We start from the raw sequence: 24521 nt of genomic DNA on the forward strand, positions 1-24521 counted from the left end.
GCCTGGCAGAGAACGTCCCGCCACTCCCGCCCCGCGCGGGGCCTCCTTCCGGCTGGCACGCCCCGGACGTGACCTTGCGGGTGCGCTCTGGAGCCGCCCGCGGGGAGGTGCCGGCGCCCCCAGCACAGGTAGGGCAGTCCTTTGTCCCCGGCACCGCCCCCCGAAACGCGGGTCCTCCGCCAGCCGAGGTCCGTTCCCCTTAGTGCGTGCTGCCTTTCTTGCTTCGGCCCAGGGCGGGGTCCGGACCCTGAGCCAGACTACCGGGCGCGCCCGCTTCTCCGGAGACGTAATCGGAATCCTGCATACGCTCCGGCGGGCACAGGGTCGAGAATGTGGCAGAAGTCCTGCACTCGGAGGGCTTGCGGGCCAGGGCGAGGGAGACCAGCTGGGTTCATCGGTAGAATACATAGTATGTCAGATGACTGTTAGAGTGAGGACAAAAGCAGAGAAAGGCATCAACCAGGCGGCTGGGGAAGGTGTCTTTCGAGTCAAGACCTGGAGAAAGCCAGGGAACCAGCCGGCGCCCGGGGGTTTGAGGAGGAGCAGGACACTGAGGCCCCTACGGCTGGAGTGGAGAGGGGAGAATGAAAAGGATGGAATAATGGTAATGGCTCACGTGTTTAGCAGGTGCCAGGCCTAGTGCTAGGTGCTTTATGCATATTATTTCCTTTAATCATCAGGACTACGTGGATCTGGGCGCTACTATTAGCTGAGAGGAAATCGGTCTCAGGTAGGTTAAATAACTTGCCCAAGGTCACACAGCATTGGAGCATCATTGCCTGAAACACACCCAAGAGACCAGGGTGGGATGACCTTTACCAAGATAGGTTCTCCACTCTGCCCCTCAGTTTCCTTCCCAAGTACTAGAGGGAGGGGGCAGTGAGTGACCTGAAGGAAAGGATGGGCTCAAGGCCCTTTTTGCTGACAGTCTGCCCAAAACGACGTTGGCTGTTATGCACACCCAGCAATTGGGGCCCTGAAACCCAGCCTAAAATTAGTGTACAGAACAAGGGTGTAGCAGGAGCTTTCCTGGATGGAAATCTGTTCTGGGAGAGGCTTTTGTTGTCTGTGAAACACTTGTCACCCCTCCAGGCTCTGGAGCAGATACAACTGGCTTTGGGGAGGGAGAGCAGAAGACCTGGAACTGGGTAGAGGCTGCTGCTGGGAGTGGGTTGGAGGTGGGGACCCTGATATGGCTGAGTGCTCTGAACAGTAGCAAAGACGATGTCAGCCAGGCAAGCTCTATGTACCCACCAGCAACTGCAGGACAAGCAGAATCACCCAAACGTCCCTATAAACCTGGAGAGATTAAAGCACCCATGAAACCCACCCAAGTCTGCACCAGCAAGCAGGGTCTCTGATCACTGACCAAATGTGGTGGAAAGGGCCTCAGGGTTGCGGATCTGGGGCCTCTGCTGGCTGTGCCCATTGCTTTTCTGCTGTGGAAGGGAGGAGATGTTTTTATGCTCCTGTAAAGATCTGCCTGTGATCTGGACCCAAGGCACTGAGGGCCTGTGGGTTTCTCATGGAGACCTACTATTTTCCAGCCTGGTACAGCTTCTAGTCTTGGCCTTTCGGCTATGGTGTGAAACGTGGCCCTGAGAAGGTTTGGGAGGGGACTCAGCCCTCTGTGTTTTGTTTGAACCTCAGGATACCAGTGAATCTGAGGTCCTGGTGGTACGGAACCATAGGGGAACTTACTATTAGGCCATTTTGTAGACAAGAGGGAGGCTCAGAGTGGTAAAGTGGTTCACCTGAGAGCCCACAGCGATGAAGTAGAAAAGATGGGATCTGAGTCCAGAACCCAAGCCGTGTCCCTCAGGGAGTAGATTCACCCTAGCAGAAGAGATATATTTTGTATGTGGCCACATGTTTGCTAAAGTGTGGCCTTGGAGACAATCCCCCTCACCTCTCTCTCTTTCTCTCTCTCTCTCTCTGGGGGCATAGGGATGGGGACACTTTCTATTCTCAGCCATGTAGTCCCCGGTCCTTATCTCCAGGCTTTTGTGTCTGGGCCATTTCAGTCAGTTCCTTCTCAGGGTGGGACTGATGTAGGAGAGGCCAGAGGCACCTTAGGGGACACCTGCCAGTGTCTTTAGCCAGAAGCTTCCTCTTCATGAAGTCTTGGGCTTTTTTTTGGTATTTTTCTGAAGTTGGAAACCGGGAGGCAGTCAGACAGACTCCCGCATGCACCCGACGGGGATCCACCCGGCACGCCCACCAGGGGGCGATGCTCTGCCCATCTGGGGCGTTGCTGTGTAGTGACCAGAGCCACTCTAGCGCCTGAGGCAAAGGCCATAGAGCCATCCCCAGCGCCCGGGCCATCTTTGCTCCAATGGAGCCTCAGCTGCGGGAGGGGAAGAGAGAGACAGAGAGGAAGGAGAGGGGGAGGGGTGGAGAAGCAGATGGGCGCCTTTCCTGTGTGCCCTGGCTGAGAATCAAACCTGGGACTTCCGTACGCCAGGCCGATGCTCTACCACTGAGCCAACCGGCCAGGGCCAAGTCTTGGGCTTTGATCCTGAGCCAGGGTCAAAGGAGTGAAGGATTCCACTTGGACCCCCAGAACCCACCTGCACACCCTGGCCTTGAACTAAGGCCCCAGCTGAAGATATGGCTACTGGGTGGCCGTGAGTGTGGGGGTGCCAGGATGGAGGGAGATGACATATGTGAATTGTGAGACTCGTGTGACTAGAATGCCAGAAGGAGGTGGAAGCTGGTCCCCTTAAAAGACCCCTGTGGGCTAGGGCTTCTGAACAGTCACTCTGCACAAGGCTTCCTGGTGATCTGGTCCCTCCTTCCTTCTGGACTCCATTTCTCCCTGGAGATATTCTGAGTCATAGAGCCCCAATGAGTTCTAATACTCCACATGCTGACCAGTAAGTCTGGGGCAAGGCCCAGAGATCTGTATTTTTTTTAAACAAGCTCAAGTGACGTGTGATGCATGTGGTCCTCCGACTAGACTTGGAAAACCACTGTCCCAGGCCTCCCTGCCAGGCAGCTGCGAGGAACCCCTTCCAAGCCTTCTGGCAGATAAGAGACTGTGCCTAATGGTTTTCCACAACTGAATTTAAATGCAGTCTCTGTTGGTGTGCTGTCATCAGCTGAGCTTCTTCCTTGTTTAAAATAAACGATGGAATCTCAAGCAATAGGCTTGTCTCCAACCCTCCCCTGCTGAGTATCCCCAAAGATCAGGCTGCACTGGATCACCCACTCCCTTCTGAGCTCCGTGCTCTGTCCTGAGCTCTCCCCTTACACAGCACTTCACACCAGGTTCTGCTTCTGTCATGAAGCCCCCAGGGTCTGCCTATGGCCCTTGAAACAGGTGTTCCTGAAGGTTCCGTCTTTGGACCTCTTTTGCTTGATGGGATTCCACAACTGAAGAGCTAAAGTGAGGGGAACCCCCATCCCCCCATCTCTACTCAAGAGGGTTCCCAGTATTTATACCCAGTCTCTGGAGTGCACCAGGCCCACTTTTTTAAGGGGCTAGCTTGATGTCTTCCCTAGACCATCCCACTGGATCTCTTCCAAATGGGCTCTTTGATTTGAGGGGGATCTAGCCACATCTGTCACTCAGGGTGGTCTAGCTGGGTGGGCGCTGTGTGTCTCCTTCCCAAAGCTGCACATCCTGAGAGAGAAAAGAGCATCTGCCCCTCTAAGGGAGCTCCTGCCATCTTTAAGGGCTTCCCTATCGGAAACCTTTTGCTTTCCCTGATAAAACTGTGTGTACCATCTTATCTTGACCCTTGAGCCTTTCCTCACCATTGGTGTCTGTTCTAGTGCCCTAGGCTTGTAGCCCCAGGATCTCTTTGCCTCTCCCCACCCCTTGCCTGGGCACTACAGTCCCTCATTTCGGATGCTAAGCACTTTGGACTAATTTGTTGCCTGAGCAGAGACTGCCCAGGTCTCCTCCATCTGTGTTAGGGGTCGCACAGCACTGAGCCACACGCTGCTTGGAGTTAGGACTCTTGGTTCAGATCCTGGTTTTGCCCTAACCAGCCTCATGACCTGACAAATTCTTTGAGCCCTCAGAGATACTGTTTCCTTCTCTATGGTGTGGAAGCTGGTAATGATAGTCCTGTCTCACAAAGCTCTGGTGAGGATTGACATTATGTGACCTTACCTCTAAGGGTCCTTGGCACATGATATTGCCTGATCTGTATTATGTCATTTAATTCTCAAAACTAGCCTGACCTGTGGTAGTGCAGTGGACAGGGTGTTGACCTGGGACACTGAGGTTTCAGGTTCAAAACCCCAAGGTCACTGGGTTGAGTGCAGGCTCAGCAGCTTGAGCGTGGGGTCACTGGCTTGAACCTGAAGGTTGCTGGCTTGAGCATTGGGTCTCTGGCTTGGCTGGAGCACCCCAGTCAAGTTACGTGTGAGAAGTAATCAGTGAACAACTAAAGTGCCACAACTACAATTTAATGCTTCTGATCTCTCTCCCTTCCTGTCTGTCTGTCTCTTTCTCTAAAAAAAAAATACTCAAAACTATCCAGTCTGGTAGATTGTTGCTGTCAGGCCCATTTTGTAGATGATGAGAGGGAGGCTTAGAGAAGCCAAGTGATTCACCCAAGAATACATGGCTATAAAGTAGAAGAGGTAGGATTATTCTGGTGCAAATCATTTTACTTCAGAGCCTGAGTTTCTTTTTTTTTCTTTACAGGGACAGAGAGGGATAGATAGAGATGGAGAGAGATGAGAAGCATCAATCATCAGTTTTTCGTGGGACACCTTAGTTGTTCATTGATTGCTCTCTCATATGTGCCTTGATCGCAGGCCTAGTAACCCCTTGCTCGAACCAGCAATCTTGGGTCCAAGCTGATGAGCTCTTTGCTCAAACCAGATGAGCCCGCGCTCAAGCTGGCGACCTCGGGGTCTTGAACCTGGGTCCTCCGCATCCCAGTCCGATGCTCTATCCACTGTGCCACCACCTGGTCAGGCCAGAGCCTGAGTTTCTACCACTAACAACCTACCGCCCCGCCACACCCCTGCTGTGGGTTCTTTTTCTTTGTCTCTGTTCATCCAACAAGTAATGGACCTGACCAAGTGGTGGCGCAGTGGATAGAGCATTGGCCTGGGATGCTGAAGACCCAGATTTGAAAACCCCAAGGTCACTGGCTTGAGTGTGGGATCATAGACATGACCCCATGGTGCTGGCTTGAGCAAGGGATAAACTGGCTTGGCTGGAGCCCCCCGGTCAAGGCGCATATGAGATACAATCAGTGGACATCTAAGGTGCTGCAACTATGAGTTGATGTTTCTCATCTCTCTTCCTTCCTGTCTCTGTCTTTCTCCCTTCTTGTCTCTCTCTCCCTTCCTGTCTCTATCTGTCTCTCTCTCTCTCTCTCTCTCTCAATCTCGTGCTAAAAAAGTAATAATAATGGGATGCCTACTACCTAGGGATAGAGCAGTGAATGAACAGAGAGAGGAAGCTCTGCGCTCGTGGAGCCCTCATGGAGCTTACATTTTGGTGGGACATGGAAGAGATGTATAGGAACTCCTGTTGGTACTTGCCCAAGAGCCCTCTTCCTCACTGTCCTGGGGACACAGACCACAACCCCCTATCTCGCCTCCCTACTAGTTTTTGTACCCGAAGACCTCAGGCTGTAGGCATTGATTGAATTGGACTGAATGTGGGCTTAACCCTTGTGAAGAAGGAAGTAGGCCAGGGCAGGTGAGGCACAGGGTTTGGAGGCATTAGAGTCTTCAGGGGGTGGGGACAGTGGTAGTGCTAGCATGGGAGGAATGGGGGTACAGTTGGGTACTACCAGCCAGGATTAGGACAGGCTTTTTAAAAAAATGTTTATTTTATTGATTTTAGAGAGAGGAAGGGAAAGAGCGGGAGAGGGAGAGAGGAACATTAATCCACTCCTGTATGTGCCCTGACCAGAGATTGAACTGGCAGCCTCTGGACCAGGGGTCCCCAAACTTTTTACACAGGGGGCCAGTTCACTGTCCCTCAGGCCATTGGAGGGCTGGACTATAAAATAAACTATGAACAAATCCCTATGCACACTGCACATATCTTATTTTAAAGTAAAAAAACAAAACGGGAACAAATACAATTTTAAAATAAAGAACAAGTAAATTTAAATCAACAAACTGACTAGTATTTCAATGGGAACTATGGGCCTGCTTTTGGCTAATGAGATGGTCAATGTGCTCGTCTCACTGACCACCAATGAAAGAGGTGCCACTTCCGGAAGTGCAGTGGGGCCGGATAAATGGCCTCAGGGGGCCGCATGCGGCCTGCGGGCCGTAGTTTGGGGACCCCTGCTCTGGACTGTGGGTCAATACTGTAACCAATGAAGCTATCTCATCAGAGCTGCGCTGCTCTTTTCTTTCTTTTTTCTTTTTTCTTTTTTTTTTTTTGAGTGAACGAGAGACAGACAGAGACAGGCAGGAAGAGAGATGATGAGAAGCATCAATTTGTAGTTGTGTCACTTTAGTTCATTGATTGCTTCTCATATGTGCCTTGACTGGGGGGGGGGGGTGGCTCCAGCTGAGCCAGTAACCCTTTGCTCAAGCCAACGACCTTGTCCTCAAGACAGCAACCATGGGGTCATGTCTATGATCCCACATTCAAGCTAGCAACCCTGCACTCAAGCTGGGTGCGGCTGCACTCTAGCCGGTGACCCCACGCTCAAGCTGGTGAGCCCATGCTCAAGCCCGAAGAGCCCATGGTCAAGCTGGTGACTTTGGGGTTTCTAACCTGGGTCCTCAGCGTTCTAAGTAGACGCTCTATGCACTGCACCACCACCTGGTCAGGCTATTTATTGATTTTAGAGAGAGAATGGGGGGAGGATTGGGAAGCATCAACTTTTTTTTTTTTTTTTTTGAGAGACAGGGAGAGAGAAAAACAGGAATACCTAGATGCTCCTGTATGTGCCCTGATTGGGGAATCAAACTGACAACCTTTGCAGAAGCATCCATTTTTAGTAGTTGCTCCTCATATGTGCCTTGACCAGGCAAGCCTGGGGTTCTGGCAATCTCAGCATTTCCAGGTTGACGCTGTATCCACTGTGCCACCACAGGTCCTTTTCTTTTTTGAGGACAAGCTTTATTAGGGAAGTATAAATCAAAACCGCTATGAGATGCTGCTTTACACCCACCGGGATGACTATAACAAAAAAAAGAGAGACATTGCCCTGGCTGGGTCCCTCAGTTGGTTAGACCATTGACAGTATACGCCAACATTGCAGATTTGATTCTCCGCCACGGCACACACAAGAGTCAAGTGGAGCCTGACCTGTGGTGGTGCAGTGGATAAAGCGTCGACCTGGAAATGCTGAGGTCGCCGGTTCAAAACCCTGGGCTTACCTGGTCAGGGCACATATGGGAGTTGATGCTTCCAGCTCCTCCCCCCCCTTCTCTCTCTCTGTCTCTCCTCTCTCTCTGTCTCTCTCTCTCTGTCTCTCCCTCTCCTCTCTAAAAAAAATGAATAAATAAATTTAAAAAAAAGAAAAAAAAAGTCAAGTGGAACAACATACAAGAGGTCAATGTTCCTCTCTCTCTAAAATCAATAAAAAAAAGAGAATAATATGTATTGGGAGGAGAGGGAGGAATGGGAACCCTCACACACTGCTGGGGGCAATGTCAAGTGGTGCAGCTGTTCTGAAATAGTCTGTGGTTTCTCAGCATAGAGTCACCATTTGACCTAGCACTTCCACTCCTAGATATACACCCCAGAGAATTGAAAACATATAACCAGGCCAGAACATGTACATGGATATTCATAGCAGCATTATTGACAATAGCCAAAAGGAGTAAACAACCCAAATATTCAACTGATTGATGGGTAATGAGATGTGCTCTAGCCCTACAATGGAGTATTAATCAGCCATGAAAAGGAATGAAGTTCAATACATGCTACCACATTGGTAAACCTTAAAAATATGCTGAGTGGAGCCCTGCCTAGATAGCTCAGTTGATTAGAGCCTTGTTCTGAAACACAGAGGCTGCCAGTTGGATCCCTGGTCAGGGCACATACAGGAACAGCTCGATGTTCCTGTCTCTCCCCACCCCCCACACCTCTCGCTGAAATCAGTAAATAAAAATAAAAAAATGCTTAGTGGAGAAACCAGACACAAAAGGCTAGATACTGCATGGTTCTGTTATTTATTTTTATTTATTTATTTATTTATTTATTTATTTTTCTGAAGCTGGAAACGGGGAGAGACAGTCAGACAGACTCTCGCATGCGCCCGACTGGGATCCACTTGGCACGCCCACCAGGGGCGACGCTCTGCCCACCAGGGGGCGATGCTCTGCCGACCAGAGCCACCCTAGTGCCTGGGGCAGAGGCCAAGGAGCCATCCCCAGCGCCCAGGCCATCTTTGCTCCAATGGAACCTTGGCTGCAGGAGGGGAAGAGAGAGACAGAGAGGAAGGAGGGGGTGGGGGTGGAGAAGTAAATGGGCGCTTCTCCTATGTGCCCTGGCCGGGAATCGAACCCAGGTCCCCCGCACGCCAGGCCGACGCTCTACCGCTGAGCCAACCGGCCAGGGCCTGTTATTTATTTTTTATTGTTATTTTTTAGAGGATAGAAAGAGAAAGGCAGGGGGAGGAGCTGGAAGCATCTAACTCATAGTAGCAGTTGCTTCTTTTATGTGCCTTGACCAGGCAAACCTGAGGTTTTTTTGTTTTATTTTGTTTTTTTATTCATTTTAGAGAGAAGAGAGTGAGAGTGAGAGAGAAAGGAGGCGCAGGAAGCATCAACTCCCATATGTGCCTTGACCAGGCAAGCCCCAGAGTTTTGAACTGGTGACCTCAGCGTTCCAGGTCAACGCTTTGTCCACTGCGCCACCACAGGTCAGGCTGTATGGTTCTATTTATATGAAATGTCCAGAATAAGCAGATCAACAGAGATAGAGGGTAGGCTACTGGTTGCCTGGAGCTGGAGGCGCAGGGAATGAAGAATAACTTAATAGCTGTAGGATTTCTTTTGGGGGTGATTGAAAATGTTCTAAAATTGACTGTGATGGCTGTACAACATGGTGAATACACTGAAGACCTTGAACTGTATACTTTAAAATGATAAATTGTATGGCATGTGAATTATATCCTAATAAAGCTCTTACTGAAAAAAATATTAGCCAGACTTCCCTGCATTAATGCTAACAGAAGGCACCAGAAAGTGGATTCAAGACCTTGCTGAGCAGCTGGGGAATATCTTTGCAGTTCTACTGCTGTGCTTCTCATGAAATGATCGCAGAGGAGTGGCTCTATAGAGGAGGCTCTGATTCATCCTTCAGGCCTCAGCTTATGTGTTACCCCTGAGAGTGTCCCCCCATCACAGTGCCCTGCACCTCATAACCCCCCTTTGTCACTTGCTTTCAGTCTCAGCCCCGTCTTCCCTCTTCCTTTCCTCTTTAGCACTTACCACACTTGGAACTATTCTCTGTCCCCGAGCCCAATTTTGTCTGACTTGCTGGGCTGCGTTCCATGAGGTCAGGAGCTTGTCTATATACGTGGTTTGTCCCACAGTAGGTATTCAATAAATACTTGTTGAGTGAATCAACCCATACAGGGGTGGGCAAAAGTAGGTTTATGGTTGTGAGTATGCAAAACAGACTTTGTTCTTGTATTGTTATTTCTTAATTATTGTATTATATTCCATACCAACAACTGAAAAAAACCACTTTTGCTCCACCCTGTATATACTGATAACTGGGGGAGCTCTCGGGTGGGGTCTGTGCTTGCTGCGGGGGAGGGAGCAAGCGGAGTGCATCAGGGTGTCTCCTGGCCCCAGTGGTTTTCTCTTTCTCTCTGTTTCAGTTCCAGGAGAATGTCTCTGGAAAGGAAGCTCAAAGCCTGGTCTGGCTGGGAAGAGGGGAGGGGAGCAGGAGTGGAGGCTGGGCTGGGCTGGGCTGGGCTGGGCTGGCCTGGGGAGGAAGTCTGCAGCCCCAGGCTGCCGAGGGCGTGGTGTCTGTGTTTGCACCTTTGGAATGCGGCTGATTCACTGGGGAGAGCCATGTGCAGCCACCGCTGCTGCTCCTGCCTTGCATCTTGACATCTGGAGGCTGAATTCCCGGAGGAGAAAGATTCTTGCAAGCAGATGCCAACTTTGAAGGTCAGACTGAGTGATGAAGCTGCTTGAGGAGGAGGCCAGAGGCACCCTCCTTTCCCCAGAGGTTTCTGGGAGAGAGGTGAGGAGGCCCCATCCCCAGCAGCCTCCCAGCCCCTAAGCCAGTGGTTCTCAAAGAGTGCACCAGGGCGCACTGGCGCACCCTAGAAGATTTCCAGGTGCGCCCTATGGTATTCCAGAGAAATATGTGCCTGTTGGGGACCAAAAACCAACAGGGTTTTTGGAGTTTAGATTTTTGGGGGACAGAGGTGTGGGGAATTGACTGTAAGCTGGCAATCTGCCCAACTCCCACCTCACTTGCCTGATTAGGTTGCAAAAGGCTGTTAAGTTGTGGTGCTGAGTTGTTTACACTACCCCCCATGTTCCCCAGAAAGACTGGAGGCAAGTTTCTTCTAGCCTTTGTTTGGTGTAAAGTTAAGATGATATGTATGGTGGGGGTTTTCTGCAGTCAACACAATTAAGAGTAAAAAGAGAGAATACTTACCTGGCAGGGGAGATACCATGATCATGAAGGTGGTTTTCCCAGGGCGAGGCTTATCCATTGCACTCCAGATGTGCTGACCCCTGCGATTTCCCCAAATGTGGGAAACTCGACTGCATAATTTGTGGTAGTGGGGGACTGCGTTCGCGCTCTCCCCTGAGTGAAAAAAAAATAAAAAATAAAAAAGAGTAAAAAGAGAGGAATTCTTCAATGTATTGATGAGGAAATGAGAGTTTGCCTTTCAAATATATGCCCAAACATTGAAGAAATCGCTAGAACACATCAGGCTCATGTTTCTCAGAAACACAAGAATGAAAAAACTTAACACATTTGCGCCAGGACCTGCCGAATTTACTAAATCTTACTAAGAATGTATCTCTATATATAAAAAGATAACTTTATTGTCATTTTTTAATTTTTGGACCCCTCTTTTTTACGAATTCTAAAAAGCGTAACAAAAAATATAACATAAAAATGTTTTTTAATGTCAGAATAAATTTAATTTTATTGTATTTATTTCATTTACTTACCATAAAAGCACGGTTGGACTTTATATATTTTTTTAATATTTGACTTAATTATTATAACATATTTCTCAGAAATTTGTATATAGTGCGCCTACAATTATTTGTAGAATTTTAAATGCACCCTGACTTCAGAAAGTTTGAGAACCACTGAAGCTACCAGAGCCTCTCTGGGAAACAGTGAGCTCTGCAGTCAGACCTGTGTTCAAAGACCAGTTACTAAAGAACTCATAACTGCAAAGGTGGAGGGCCTGGCTGCTCAAGTTCTCGGCAGTGCTGGACACTGGCTTGCATCTCTTGGCCCAGTATCCTGTGTGTCACCAGCTAGGCTCTCTGGAGCTCCAGCAAGACCCCAGGCTTGCCTCTTGTTGGGTCCCAGTTTGTGGCTATTGCTGATTGGACAGGTCTGGGTCAGGAGCATGCTGTGACCTAGATCCACAGGGAGAAGGTAGGAGTGAGGGTTTCCCCAAAGGAGCCAGTGCCAGGGGGTGGGCGAAAACAACACACAACCCCCCTCTGCTCAGCTGCCTCCACAAGACTGGCTTCTGGGGCTGGTGCCAGGCACTGTGCTTGGCTCTGTGACTCTTACCTACTGGGAGCCCCACTGGCTAAGTTCCTTAAGCTCTCAGAAGCTCATTTTCTTCATCTATGAAATCTTACAGGATTCTCTTAAGGATTGAATTAGACAATGTATGCAAATCCCTTAGTACCTGCCAGGCCCAGAGGAGGCAAAGCACTAACATGTCTAGTTCCCTTTCTCTACCCTTTGTCTAAGTATTGTGTGATCTGCTCTGTGACAGTAAGGGCACGTGTGTGCACACACATGTATATGTACGTATATGCACGTGCATGCAGCAGGCCCTTTTCTCTTCTCTAAGGAGTTCTGTACTATTTGGCTTCTCCCCAGAGGGTTAGGGACTACACAGCACAGAGGGTGGAGTCAGGAGGGAGAGGAAATGGGTTGAGGGACAAGCAAGCCTATGGGCCTCACTTGAAGGTCTGCAGGCTCAGGCCTGCCTCTGGGAGCCACCTCCCTGTTCCCTCGGTTCCACCTGGGGCTGGAGGAAGGACCCAGGCTCTGAGGAGTGGCTGCCTCTGTTCCCCCATCCATATTATAAGCACCTCTGTTCATTTGACAATGGGGGACAGCCCCTAACTAGGCTTGCTGATCTCTTATCTCTCTCGTCTGAAACCCTGGAACCTGGCAGTGGGTCAGAGAGGAACCCAGGCCCAGGGCTTCTCAGAAGTAAGTGGTACCCAGAGTAGTCTGAGCCTCTTGGATGCCTCAGAGTGGGGCTTCTGGAGGGCAGAGGGCAGGCCTGCTGAAAGTTTTTTCCAGCTATTTGTCAACCAAGGTAAAGCACATTCCAGACTCTACTTGGGGCCATGGAGCACGAGGACCAGTATTCCAGCCCCTGGGTTCAGTGTTCTCCCCTCCCGCCAGCCCTGCCTGGTGCCACACCTCTAAGCCGCCACAGGTCTGTGGGTGCCAGCCCGTCCTCCCCAACCACCCACGTTCTCTGGCTCTCAGCCCAAACTCCACCACATGCACCTGTGACTATTCTCATCTCCACGGCCACGGCCATGGGTTCAGTACCTCTGTGCAGGGCTTAAGAAACTCCATCAGTCAACATGGCGGGCAGCAGCTCCTGCAGGTCAGTCACTCATTCACATCCGTGTTCACTGAGCAGGATTCTGTGACAGTCATCCCAGGGTGCCAGGATCATGCTGTTTGGCTTTTGCCTGGGTGTCAAGTATTTTTAAATGTCTTCCATTTTATGACAGACTCTCTGACATTGAAGGATATAGTAATGAGAGCTGCCTTTTCTGAGCTCTTACTAAGTGCTTTTCTTAAAATTGAGATATAGCCTGACCTGTTGTAGCACAATGGATAAGGTGTTGACCTGGAATGCTGAGGTCGCTGGTTCGAAACCCTGAGTTTGCCTGGTTACGTCAAATACAGTGTGTCTGTAAAGTCATGGTGCACTTTTTTGTTGTTTTTTTTACAGAGGCAGAGAGACAGGGACAGAGAGAGATGAGAAGCATCAATCATTAGTTTTTCATTGTGAGTTGCGACTTCTTAGTTGTTCATTGATTGCTTTCTCATATGTGCCCTGACCGCAGGCCTTCAGCAGACCAAGTAACCCCTTGCTGGAGCCAGCGACCTTGGGTCCAAGCTGGTGGGCTTTTTGCTCAAGCCAGATGAGCCCACGCTCAAGCTGGTGACCTTGGGGTCTCGAACCTGGGTCCTTCCGCATCCCAGTCCGATGCTCTATCCACTGCGCCACCACCTGGTCAGGCCATGGTGCACTTTTGACCAGTCACAGGAAAGCAACAAGAGATGATAGAAATGTGAAATCTGCACCAAATAAGAGGAAAACCCTCCCAGTTTCTGTAGGATGATGTGGCAGCATGTGCGCATGTGCAGATGATGACGTAACACCGTGTATACAGCGGAGCAGCCCACGGCCATGCCAGTCGAGATGTGGACGGTACAGAGGAAAGTTCAGTGTGTTCTGTGGCTCGCTAAATTTGAATCCGTGACCAAAGTACAACATGAATATCGGCGCATTTATAACGAAGCGCCACCACATAGGAATATCATTACTCGGTGGGATAAGCAGTGGAAGGAAACCAGCAGTTTGGTGGAGAAACCCCGTTCTGGTAAGCCATCAGTCAGTGACGAGTCTGTAGAGGCTATACGGGATAGCTACCTAAGGAGCCCTAAAAAAATCTGTGTGTGAGCCCACATTGAACTGCACTAAATATATATGAAACTGGGAGAGTTTTCCTTTTATTTAGTGCAGATTTCACATTTCTGTCGTCTTTTGTTGCTTTCCTGTGACCGGTCAAAAATGCACCATGACTTTATGGACACACTGTATAAGAAGCAACTACTATGAGTTGATGCTTCTTGCTCCTACCCCCTTTGTTCTCTCCTTTTTTTTTTTTTTTCAAAGTTATAAGCGGGAGGCAGTCAGACAGACTCCCGCATGCACCTAACCAGGATCCACCTGGCATGCCCACCAGGGCGTGATGCTCTGCCCATCTGTGGTATTGCTTCTTTGCAACCAGAGTCATTCTAGCACCTGAGGCAGAGGCCATGGAGCCATCCTCAGCGCCTGGGCCAACTTTGCTCCAATGGAGCCTTGGCTGTGGGGAGGGGAAGAGAGAGAGGGGAAGGAGAGTAGGAGGATGGAGAAGCAGATGGGTGCTTCTCCTGTGTGCCCTGGCTGGGAATCGAAACTGGGACTTCCACACGCCAGGCCAATACTCTACCACTGAGCCAACTGGCCAAGGCTCTCTCTCTCCTCTTTCTTTTTTTTTTTTTTGTTTTTGTTTTTTTATTTATTCATTTTAGAGAGGAAAGAGAGAGAGACAGAGAGAGACAGAGAGGAGAGAGAGACAGGGGGAGGAGCTGGAAGCATCAACTCCCATATGTGCCTTGACCAGGCAAGCCCAGGGTTTCGAACCGGCAACGTCAGCATTTCCAGGTCGATGCTTTATCCACTGCGCCACCACAGGTCCGGCGATCACAGTTTTATTAACACTATTGCCTTAGTTTCACTTCACCTCTATTCCCCATCTCCTTTTCTCTGCACAAACTCTGCACAAACTGGCTTCTCACTCAGCACTCCACCACCTCGGCTGCTTCTTTTGGCCTCCTCCACGTGGTCTCTCTCTGCTCTACTCTCTGCTTTCTCCTCTAATGCTAATCTCAGGAACTGTCTCTCTCTCCTCTTTCTAAAAATCAATAAAATCTTTTAAAAAATAGAAAAAATGAAGATAAAATTTACATGCCATTAAATTTCCCCTTGTAAAGTGTACATTCAGTGGATTTTATAGTATATTTACAGGGTGTGCATCTATCACCCCATCTAAGTCCAGAATGTTTTCATTATCCTAAAAAGAAACCCTAGTAGGTTTTTCAATTTTAACAAAATGTACCACTCAGGGGTGTTGATAATAGGAGAGGCTATACATGTGTGGGGTCAGGGGGTGTACAGGAAATCTCAGTCTTCTGCTCAGTATTGCTATGAGCTTAAAACTGCTCTAGCCTGACCTGTGGTGGCGCAGTGGATAAAGCATTGACCTGGACATGCTGAGGTCGCCGGTTCAAAACCCTGGGCTTGCCTGGTCAAGGCACATATGGGAGTTGATGCTTCCAGCTCCTCCCCTCTTCTCTCTCTCTCTGTCTCTCCCTCTCCTCTCTAAAATGAATAAATAAAAAATAAAAAGTATTTAAAAAAAAAAAGTATTTAAAACTGCTCTAAATACGCCTGACATGTGGTGGCGCAGTGGATAAAGCATCGACCTAGAAATGCTGAGGTCGCTGGTTCGAAACCCTGGGCTTGCCTGGTCAAGGCACATATGGGAGTTGGTGCTTCCTGCTCCTCCCCCTTCTCTCTCTCTCCCTCTCTGTCTCCTCTCTAAAAATGAATAAATAAAAATAAAATTTAAAAAAAAACTGCTCTAAAGAAATCGATTGCCTGACCAGGTGGTGGCACAGTGGATAGAGTGTCGAACTGAGATGTGGAGTACCCAGGTTCGAGACCTCGAGGTCACCAGATTGAGCACGGGCTCATCTGGTTTGAGCAAGGCTCACCAGCTTGAGTCCAAGGTCGCTGACTTGAGCAAGGGGTCACTCGGTCTGCTGTAGCCCCCCGCCCCGGGTCAAGGCACATATGAGAAACTAATCAATGAACAACTAAGGAGCTGCAACGAAGAATTGATGCTTCTCATTTCTCTCCCTTCCTGTCTGTCTGTCCCTATCTGTCCCTTTCTCTGACTCTGTCTCTGCCACAAAAATAAGTAAAAAAATAAGATTCTTTAAAAACAAATTAAAAAAATAAAAATAAATTGATTAAGAACAAAAACAAGCCTGACCAGGCGGTGGCGCAGTGGATAAAGCGTCAGACTGGGACGCAGAGAACCCAGATTTGAGACCCCGAGGTTGCCAGCTTGAGTGTGGACTCATCTGGTTTGTGCAAAAAGCTCACCAGCTTGGACCCAAGGTCACTGGCTTGAGCAAGGGGTTACTCAGTCTGCTGTAGCCCCCCCCCCCCCAGGTCAAGGCACATATGAGAAAGCAATCAATGAACAACTAAGGTGCTGCAACAAAGAATTGATACTTCTCATCTCTCTCTCCTTTCCAGCCTGCCTGTCCCTATCTGTCTGTCTCTGTCTCTGTCTCTCTCTCTCACACACACACACACACACATGTTTTTTTAAAAATTAAAAAAAAAAATAACAAAAACAAGGCCCTGGCTGGGTAGCTCAATTGATTAGAGTGTCATTGCAATATGCCAAGGTGGTAGGTTCAATCCCTGGTCAGGGCACATACAAGAATCAATCAGTGAATGGGTAAGTAAGTGGAACAACAAGTAAATGTTTCTCTCTCTCTTCCTTGCTCTCTAAAATCTTTTTTTTTTTTTTTTTTTAAGTAAAAGGTGGGGAAGCAAAGAGATAGACTCCCACATGTGCCCCGACCAGGATTCACCTAGCAAGCTCCCTATGGGAACAGACAGCCAGGAAGGGAGAGAGATGAGAAGCATCAATTCTTTGTTTTGGCTCCTTAGTTGTTCATTGATTGCTTTCTTATATGTGCCTTGACCGGGGGCCTCCAACAGAGTGAGTGACCCCTTGCTCAAGCCAGCGACCTTTGGACTCAAGCCAGTGACTATGGGGTCATGTCTATGATCCCACGCTCAAGCTGGTGACCTTGGGGTTTCAAACCTGAGTCCTCAGCATCCCAGGCCAACACTCTATAAAAAGTGCCACCACCTGGTCAGCCTCTACCTTTTTTGAATAATGTGAATAATGCTGCTATGCGTGTAAGTCTTTTTTGTGAAGATGAAGGCTTTCAATATAAGTGCTTTGTGACACTTTGTTTAATCCTCGCAGCAGCCCTGTGTGTCAATGCTGGCATGTCCCCCTCCTGCAGATGAGGAAGCTGAGGCTCAGAGAGGCGAGGAAGATCACGTGACTGGAGGCACTGCGATTATCCGGCTTTTGGCCACCAGGATCCATGATGCCTACCGAGGTGTTTCCATTAAATTTTTTTATTTTTACAAAACATTGTCTAACTTGTAACTAGATAAGGGCCAAAGACAATATTTGAGGTCTAATTCAATGCTCACATCTTTTTAAAAAATGTTTATTTTATTGATTTTAGAGAGAAAGGGAGAGAGAGAGAGAGGAACATGGATCTGGTCCTGTATGTGCCCTGACTGGGGACTGAACTGGCAACCTCTGTGCTTCAGGACGATACTCCAACCAGCTGAGCTAGCCAGCCAGGGCTGTTTCCATTAATTTTTAGCAGAGCCTTGCTGAGCACTGTCCCACAGTAAATGTTGGTGACTTTTCCAACAAGGACCACGCAGACCTAAAGCCGCAGATGTGCTCCATGTTCTGTCAGCGTGAGTGCCAGTCACTTGCTCAGTGGTGATCCTGTGGTCCCAGGGAAGCACCTCAGGGATTACAGGAGATCCCTGCTGCTGCGGGTTTGTTCACAGATCTGGGACTGGGCATTTAACTGCTGCCTGAATAGTTCTCGGTCTGTGCCACCTTAACTTCCTGGGGTCCCAGGGCTGCCTTTCATCTTGCCTTGGATTTGGCGCACAGACCTGTGGTGACCTGCTGGTGAGCATTGCTTATTCTGTCCTTCCCTAGTGGCTTGGTGGGTAGCTGTGCAGGTCCTGCTGTCAGACAAGCCCTAGTTCAAGCTGGCTCTGCCATTCTGCCACTCTGCCTGTGTGGCTTCAGGCTAGTGTCTCAACCCTTCTAAAGATTCATCTATATTGGGGGGTCAGAATAATACTCCCCATTGATACACTGATTAGGTGGTTGTGAAACTAAGAGAAGGAGCCCTGGCCGATTGGCTCAGTGGTAGAGCGTCGGCCTGGCGTGCAGGAGTCCTGGGTTCGATTCCTGGCCAGGGCACACAGGAGAAGCGCCCATCTGCTTCTCCACTCCTCCCCCTCTCCTTCCTCTCTGTCTCTCTCTTCCCCTCCTGCAGCCAAGGCTCCATTGGAGCAAAGTTGGCCTGGGCACTGAGGATGGCTCTATGACCTCTGCCTCAGGCGCTAGAATGGCCCTGTCATGGCAGAGCTATGCCCCAGATGGGCAGAGCATCGCCCCCTGGTGGGCAGAGCATCGCCCCCTGGTGGGCGTGCCGGGTGGATCCCGGTTGGGCGCATGCGGGAGTCTGTCTGACTGCCTCCCCGTTTCTAACTTCAGAAAAATACAAAAAAAAAAGAAAAAAAAGAAAAAAAAAGAAAGAAGCTAAGAGAAGGGAGATGAGTTGCTCACTCAGTACCCAGCACTTCACACACACTTAGGAAGCCAGCCATCTCTGGTCGGTCCTCACTGTGAAGGCAGACGGCAGATGGCAGCTGACCTGGGGAGGAGGCAGGAGCTGTGTGTGTCTCCCTCACCGTGGAACAGTGGGAGGCTCCTGTGACTCAGTTCTGCCCAAGTAGAGGGAAGTCAAGGCCAGGCCTCTGAGGTAGGGAACCCAGAGGACCTCTCTGTCCTCCTTTCTACTCTGTCGACCTCTCCATCCAGTGCTTCCGGCTCAGCTGGGCAGGGCCCGATGCGTTTTCTGCTGGCTGTCTTGGCCCAGTTCTCCATCCGTTCCTCAGATCTGTGGCACAGACCCTCTGCCCTATGGACCATCCTGAGTGCATGCCACAGCCCCCCAACCTGAGGCTGGAGGGGCAGTCATTTGGAGGGGATGTGGGTCAAGGATGGGAAGACCTTTTCTGGTCGCCAGAGCGGAGTCTCCAGCTCCTGCCAGGGAAACCCTCTCTGCTGCTGCTGCTCAGCTCTTCTCAGCCCTGCCTCTCGCCTGCTTCTCACATTTCAGCTTCTGAGTTGCTGGCAGCACCTTGTGCTGCTGCTGCTGCTGAGGCCACTGCACCAGACAGACGTTAACCCCATGTGTGCTGGCAGTGGCTCACTGCTGGAATAGCCACAGGGGATCAGGGCCACAGGGGGTTGAGGGAGCAGAAAGCCATCCTGAAACATCCCTTTGCTCTAGCGCCTTTATCTGCCTCCTTTCTCCATGTCTGCCCAAACTCGAAACCCAAGCCTCCCTGACCCATAGGACTCATTCTTCCTTTTGCCTCCTGGATACTGACAGTCAACCACAGAACATGGGTTCTCTATCAGTGTGTACTTGATCTTGTCTTTTCACATAGAATATGGTATGTTTTCTCCCTCTGTATTCTTCAATGCACCATCTGGGCGCCTGTCTGGCACCTAGCTTTATCTGGTCAGGGCTGGGCCACTAGTCCCAGGTGAGTCCTGAGGCCACAGGAGGCTGTGAGGAGCTGCAAGGGCCATGTGCTGGCACCGGCCAGCTGGGATGATCTTGGGCTAATCCTTGGGGTGTGATAACAGATTCAGGTGCTGTAGTGAGGACAAAACGCAGAATTTGAGTAAAGCCACCAGAGCAGCAGTTGGCACTTAGTGGCATTCTACCACTTGTGCCCACATACATACACATGTGCCTCCCCACACACACGTTGGAGCTTTGAGTCCCACTCCCCAGGGAGAGCTACTCCTATTTCCAGGCCTCGCCCCTCATAGCCACCCAGGTCTGCTTTCTCATCAAAGCAGACCTGTGTCCCTCCCCTGGCCTGGTCAGCGCCAGGCCCAGGCCCAGTCCCAGCGCCAGCTCCAGGCCCAGCCCCAGTCCCAGTGCCAGTCTCAGCACCAGCCCCAGTCCCAGCCCCAGTCCCAGTGCCAGTCTCAGCACCAGCCCCAGGCCCAGCCCCAGTCCCAGTGCCAGTCTCAGCACCAGCCCCAGTCCCAGCCCCAGTGCCAGTCTCAGCACCAGCCCCAGTCCCAGCCCCAGTCCCAGTGCCAGTCTCAGCACCAGCCCCAGTCCCAGCCCCACTCCCAGTCCCAGCGCCAGCTCCAGGCCCAGCCCCAGTCCCAGTGCCAGTCTCAGCACCAGCCCCAGTCCCAGCCCCAGCCCCACTCCCAGTCTCAGCACCAGCCCCAGGCCCAGCCCCAGTCCCAGTGCCAGTCTCAGCACCAGCCCCAGTCCCAGCGCCAGTCCCACTCCCAGTCCCAGCGCCAGCTCCAGGCCCAGCCCCAGTCCCAGTGCCAGTCCCAGCACCAGCCCCAGTCCCAGCCCCACTCCCAGTCCCAGCGCCAGCTCCAGGCCCAGCCCCAGTCCCAGTGCCAGTCCCAGCACCAGCCCCAGTCCCAGCCCCAGTCCCAGCGCCAGTCCCAGTCCCAGCGCCAGCTCCAGGCCCAGCCCCAGTCCCAGTGCCAGTCTCAGCACCAGCCTCAGTCCCAGCCCCACTCCCAGTCCCAGCTCCAGCTCCAGCTCCAGGCCCAGCCCCAGTCCCAGCGCCAGCTCCAGTCTCAGCCCCACTCCCAGTCCCAGCTCCAGCTCCAGCTCCAGGCCCAGTCCCAGTCCCAGCGCCAGTCTCAGCACCAGCCCCAGTCCCAGCCCCACTCCCAGTCCCAGCGCCAGCTCCAGGCCCAGCCCCAGTCCCAGCGCCAGTCTCAGCCCCACTCCCAGTCCCAGCGCCAGCTCCAGGCCCAGCCCCAGTCCCAGCGCCAGTCTCAGCCCCACTCCCAGTCCCAGCGCCAGCTCCAGGCCCAGTCCCAGTCCCAGCGCCAGTCTCAGCACCAGCCCCAGTCCCAGCCCCAGTCCCAGCCCCACTCCCAGTCCCAGCGCCAGCTCCAGTCCCAGCCCCAGTCCCAGTCCCAGCCCCAGTCCCAGCGCCAGTCTCAGCACCAGCCCCAGTCCCAGCCCCACTCCCAGCCCCAGCCCCGGCCCCGGCCCCGGCCCCATCCTTTTCCTTCCTCAGGTGGAGCTGGCCATCCTGCCTGCTCTCCCTTACCTTTCTCCATTCCTAGGGGCTCCCGGTGCCCAGAGAGACATTGGACACCCTCTCTGAGTTCAACAGCACCCCCAGTTGTCCTCTTCCCCTATCCCTCTGCTTCTGACCTTTCTCCTGAACCCCAAATGCTCCTTTCTGGTTTCTTGTGGCAACTCGCTGACCCTTCCCCCTCCCCGCCCCACCCTTTTGGTCCCTAGGCTGATTTATTCTCCTTTCCTATTGACAGAGGCCCTGAGCTCCGTGCTCCCCTCCCCCCTGCCCTCTCCCGAGGGAGGGGCCCAGGCTGGGTGTCCGGTCCCAGCTTTCCAGTATGCCATGCCTCAGACTGCTCGTCTGCTGGGTGGGATTGTCACAGCCGAACTGTGCTTACAGAGATGAACTGAGAACATGGCCAACCATTCTGGTTTAAAACTGAAACAAGCCCTGACTGGATAGCTTGGTTGGTTAGAGCATAGTCCCCATATACAAAGGTTGCATGTTCAATCCCTGGTCGGGGCACATACAGGAACAGATCTCTCCCTCGCTCTCCTTTGTCCTTTCCATTCCCCCCTTCCTCTCTTTCTAAACTGAATGAATGAATGAGTGAATGAATAATGGAAACAGCCCAGCCAGGGTGGCCATAATGTTGAGGTGTGTGTGTGTGTATGTGTGTGTGTGTTTGTGTATGTGTGTGACAGAGACAGAGAGAGAGACAGACAGGGACAGGCAGACTGGAATGGAGAGATGAGAAGCATCAATCATTAGTTTTTCATTGTGACACCTTAGTTGTTCATTGATTGCTTTCTCATATGTGCCTTGACCGTGGGGCTACAGCAGACCGACTAACCCCTTGCTCGAGCCAGTGACCTTGGGTCCAAGCTGGTGAGCTTTGCTCAAACCAGATGAACCCACGCTCAAGCTGGCGACCTCGAGGTCTCGAACCTGGGTCCTCTCATCCCAGTCCAACGCTCTATCCACTGCGCTACTGCCTGGTCAGGCTATGTTGAATTTTTATAAAGGGAATGTGCCTAACTGAAGCAGGGCATACCTGGTTCCTCCTTGTTGACATGGTGTAGAGCAGAGTGACATTTCCCTGTAGGAAGGTCCCTCACAGACGGAGGTAAAACATTCATGGAGTGAGAGGGGAGGAACTGAGTGATGGCATGACCATGGAGGGAAAGAAGAGAGATGAGTCAGGAGCCCACCCCAGTAGGCCGTAGTAGTGGACCTGGAAACAGGGAGCAAAACCAGAGATGGGGGATGGGATACGCCACAGGTGGGCTCCAGCCCCCTTTTCAAGGGTTTGCTGATGAGCAAAGTTAATTGGATTGGTCTGGATAAAGGAAGCAGGCCTCCGGAGGTCAGGGCCTTTTGGGGCTCCTAGACAAGCCCAGTGCCCCAAAGATCTGCAAGGCCTTGGGGATGCAGGAGGCCAGAGGTCAACCACCGCCACCCAATCCCTGCTTTGGATTCTCCAAGTGTGTTCACCCTGCTTGCCTTCAAAGCATATGTGCGCCGGGCGCCCCCTAGTGGTTGGGGAAACCCAGACTCGTTGGCCCAGAGATCTCTGTGTCTAGGGCAGGAAAGGCGACCAGGATATTGGGGGATATTGGGGTGTGTTTCAAACCCCTACATGAGTGTCTGACCCCCATTCTGCCTTCCTGGGAGTATTTAGCATCCCCTCCCAGGCACGGGCTATTTGCTTCTATAGGGCCTCCATTCCCGATCCAAGAGCTTGTATCCACCCCCCACCCCACCCCACCCCTGCCACACACACACACACACACACACACACACACCTATCTCCTAAACAGGTGGGCTCCCAGAGCATGCTGTGGCCCTAAAGGCCATCTGTCCAATCCTGACCCACCCCGTACTCATAGCATGTTTGCTTGGAGGAAAACCCTCAAATTAGGATTGGGGACCTAGATTCCTGTTTAGGTTTCATTTCCAATTCTCTGTATGTTCTTAGGAAAGTTCCTTAATCTTCTTGTGCCTCCTCAGGTTCCCCTCATCTGTGGCAGCAGAATTCTTCTAAGGCACCCAGTGACCTTTGCCCTCACGTACTCCCCTCCCATCGAGTGTGGGCAAAACCTGTGAATAGGGGTATCATTCCCACGACTAGGCTATGCTATATATGCACAGTCGACCTTGAGATAGAGATATTAACCTGATAATGTCAGGCTAACAATATCCGTTAACCTGACCTAATCATATGAGCCCTTTAAAAGTAGAGAGTTTACTCCAGTTGATTCTGGAAAAGGAAATTAGAGAGATTTGAATCAAGAGAGGGATCCACATATGGGACACTCTTGCTCAGATGGAGGGGGCCATGGAACAAGGAATGGCTTCTAGGAGCTGACAGCGGACCGCAGCCAGTAACCAGCAAACCATTGGGACCTCAATCCTACAGCCAAAAGGAACTGAATTCTGCCGACATCCAGTGAGGTTGGAAGAGGATCAGAACCCCAGATGATATCGAAACCTCAGTTGAAATGGATTTCAGCTGGTGAGACCCTAAATTGGGAACCGAGCCACGCCACGCCTGGCCTTCTGGCTTCCTGAACTATGGGATGATAAAAAGGTGCTGTTTTAAGCCAATAAATTTGTGGAACAGGAAACGAATGCATCATTTGTGCAGAGAGAAGAATAGTATTTTAGAGACATATAGGATGAAAAAGAGAAAATCTAGATTCCCTTCTTCCCATGGGTACTATGTAGTCAAAACGTGCAACAGCGCTGTGCTTACAGCCCCCCCTCCTGGCAGCAGTTAAACCCACATTTCTAGGGCTCATATCGCTCACCTGAGCTTCCAAACGTTCTGAGATGCGGCAGGTTTGTTTTGAGAAGAGCTGTGCTAAGGGCACCGTCAGAAGAGCCAGATCCCATCTTGGCTGAAGAAAGGAGCTATGGAACCCCTTGCTATAGGGGATCTCTGGGCTTCTGGCCATCTTTAGGGTCAATCCAATGTTTTTTAAAATAACAGTTTTAGCCTGATCTGTGGTGGTATAGGGGTTAAAGCATTGACCTGGAACACTGAAGTTGCTGGTTCAAAACCCTGGGCTTGCCCAGTCAAGGCACATATGGGAGTTGATGCTTCCTGCTCCTCCCTCACTTCTCTCTCTCTCTCTCTCTCTCTCTGTCTCTCTTCTCTAAAATAAATAAATAATGTTTAAAAAAAGATAAAATAACAGTTTTATTAGATATAATTCACCATCTAAAGTGTAAAATTGAGTGGTTTTAGTATATTCAGAGTTGTGTAACCATCACCACAATCAATTTTAGAGCATTTTCATCGCCCCCAAAGAACCCCCCATACCCATTAATGGTCATTCTCATTTCTTCCTAACTCTTACTCATTCCTTGGCAACCACTGATCTTTCTATTTCTATAGATTTGCTTATTCTTGACATTTCATATAAATGGAATCATATAATATGTAACCTATGTCTAGCTTCTCTCACTGAATATGATGTTTTTAAGGCTCATCCATGTTGTAGCATGTGTCACTATTTTATTCCTTTAAAAAAAAAAGATTTTATTTATTGCCCTGGCTGGATGGCATGGTTGGTTGGAGCATCGTCTCGAAGT

General features: G+C 50.7%; 1 long non-coding RNA gene and 1 other non-coding gene across 3 annotated transcripts; both read left to right on the forward strand.

Annotated features, from left to right (window-relative positions):
* On the forward strand, window positions 1-23533 carry LOC136336530 (uncharacterized). 2 transcript variants are annotated; one of them, XR_010731469.1, is made up of 4 exons: window positions 1-128; window positions 681-730; window positions 16993-17131; window positions 22935-23533. It is a non-coding gene; the product is annotated as an uncharacterized lncRNA (long non-coding RNA). The 2 variants fall into 2 exon arrangements; XR_010731468.1 differs by lacking the exons at window positions 16993-17131; window positions 22935-23533 and adding an exon at window positions 8667-9063.
* Window positions 10560-10723, forward strand: LOC136336746 (U1 spliceosomal RNA). The gene has a single exon (XR_010731568.1). It is a non-coding gene; the product is annotated as a U1 spliceosomal RNA (small nuclear RNA).
* Window positions 23534-24521: the final 988 nt, after the last annotated feature.

Source organism: Saccopteryx bilineata, chromosome 4, assembly GCF_036850765.1.
Source record: "Saccopteryx bilineata isolate mSacBil1 chromosome 4, mSacBil1_pri_phased_curated, whole genome shotgun sequence".
Taxonomy (NCBI): Eukaryota; Metazoa; Chordata; class Mammalia; order Chiroptera; family Emballonuridae; genus Saccopteryx; species Saccopteryx bilineata.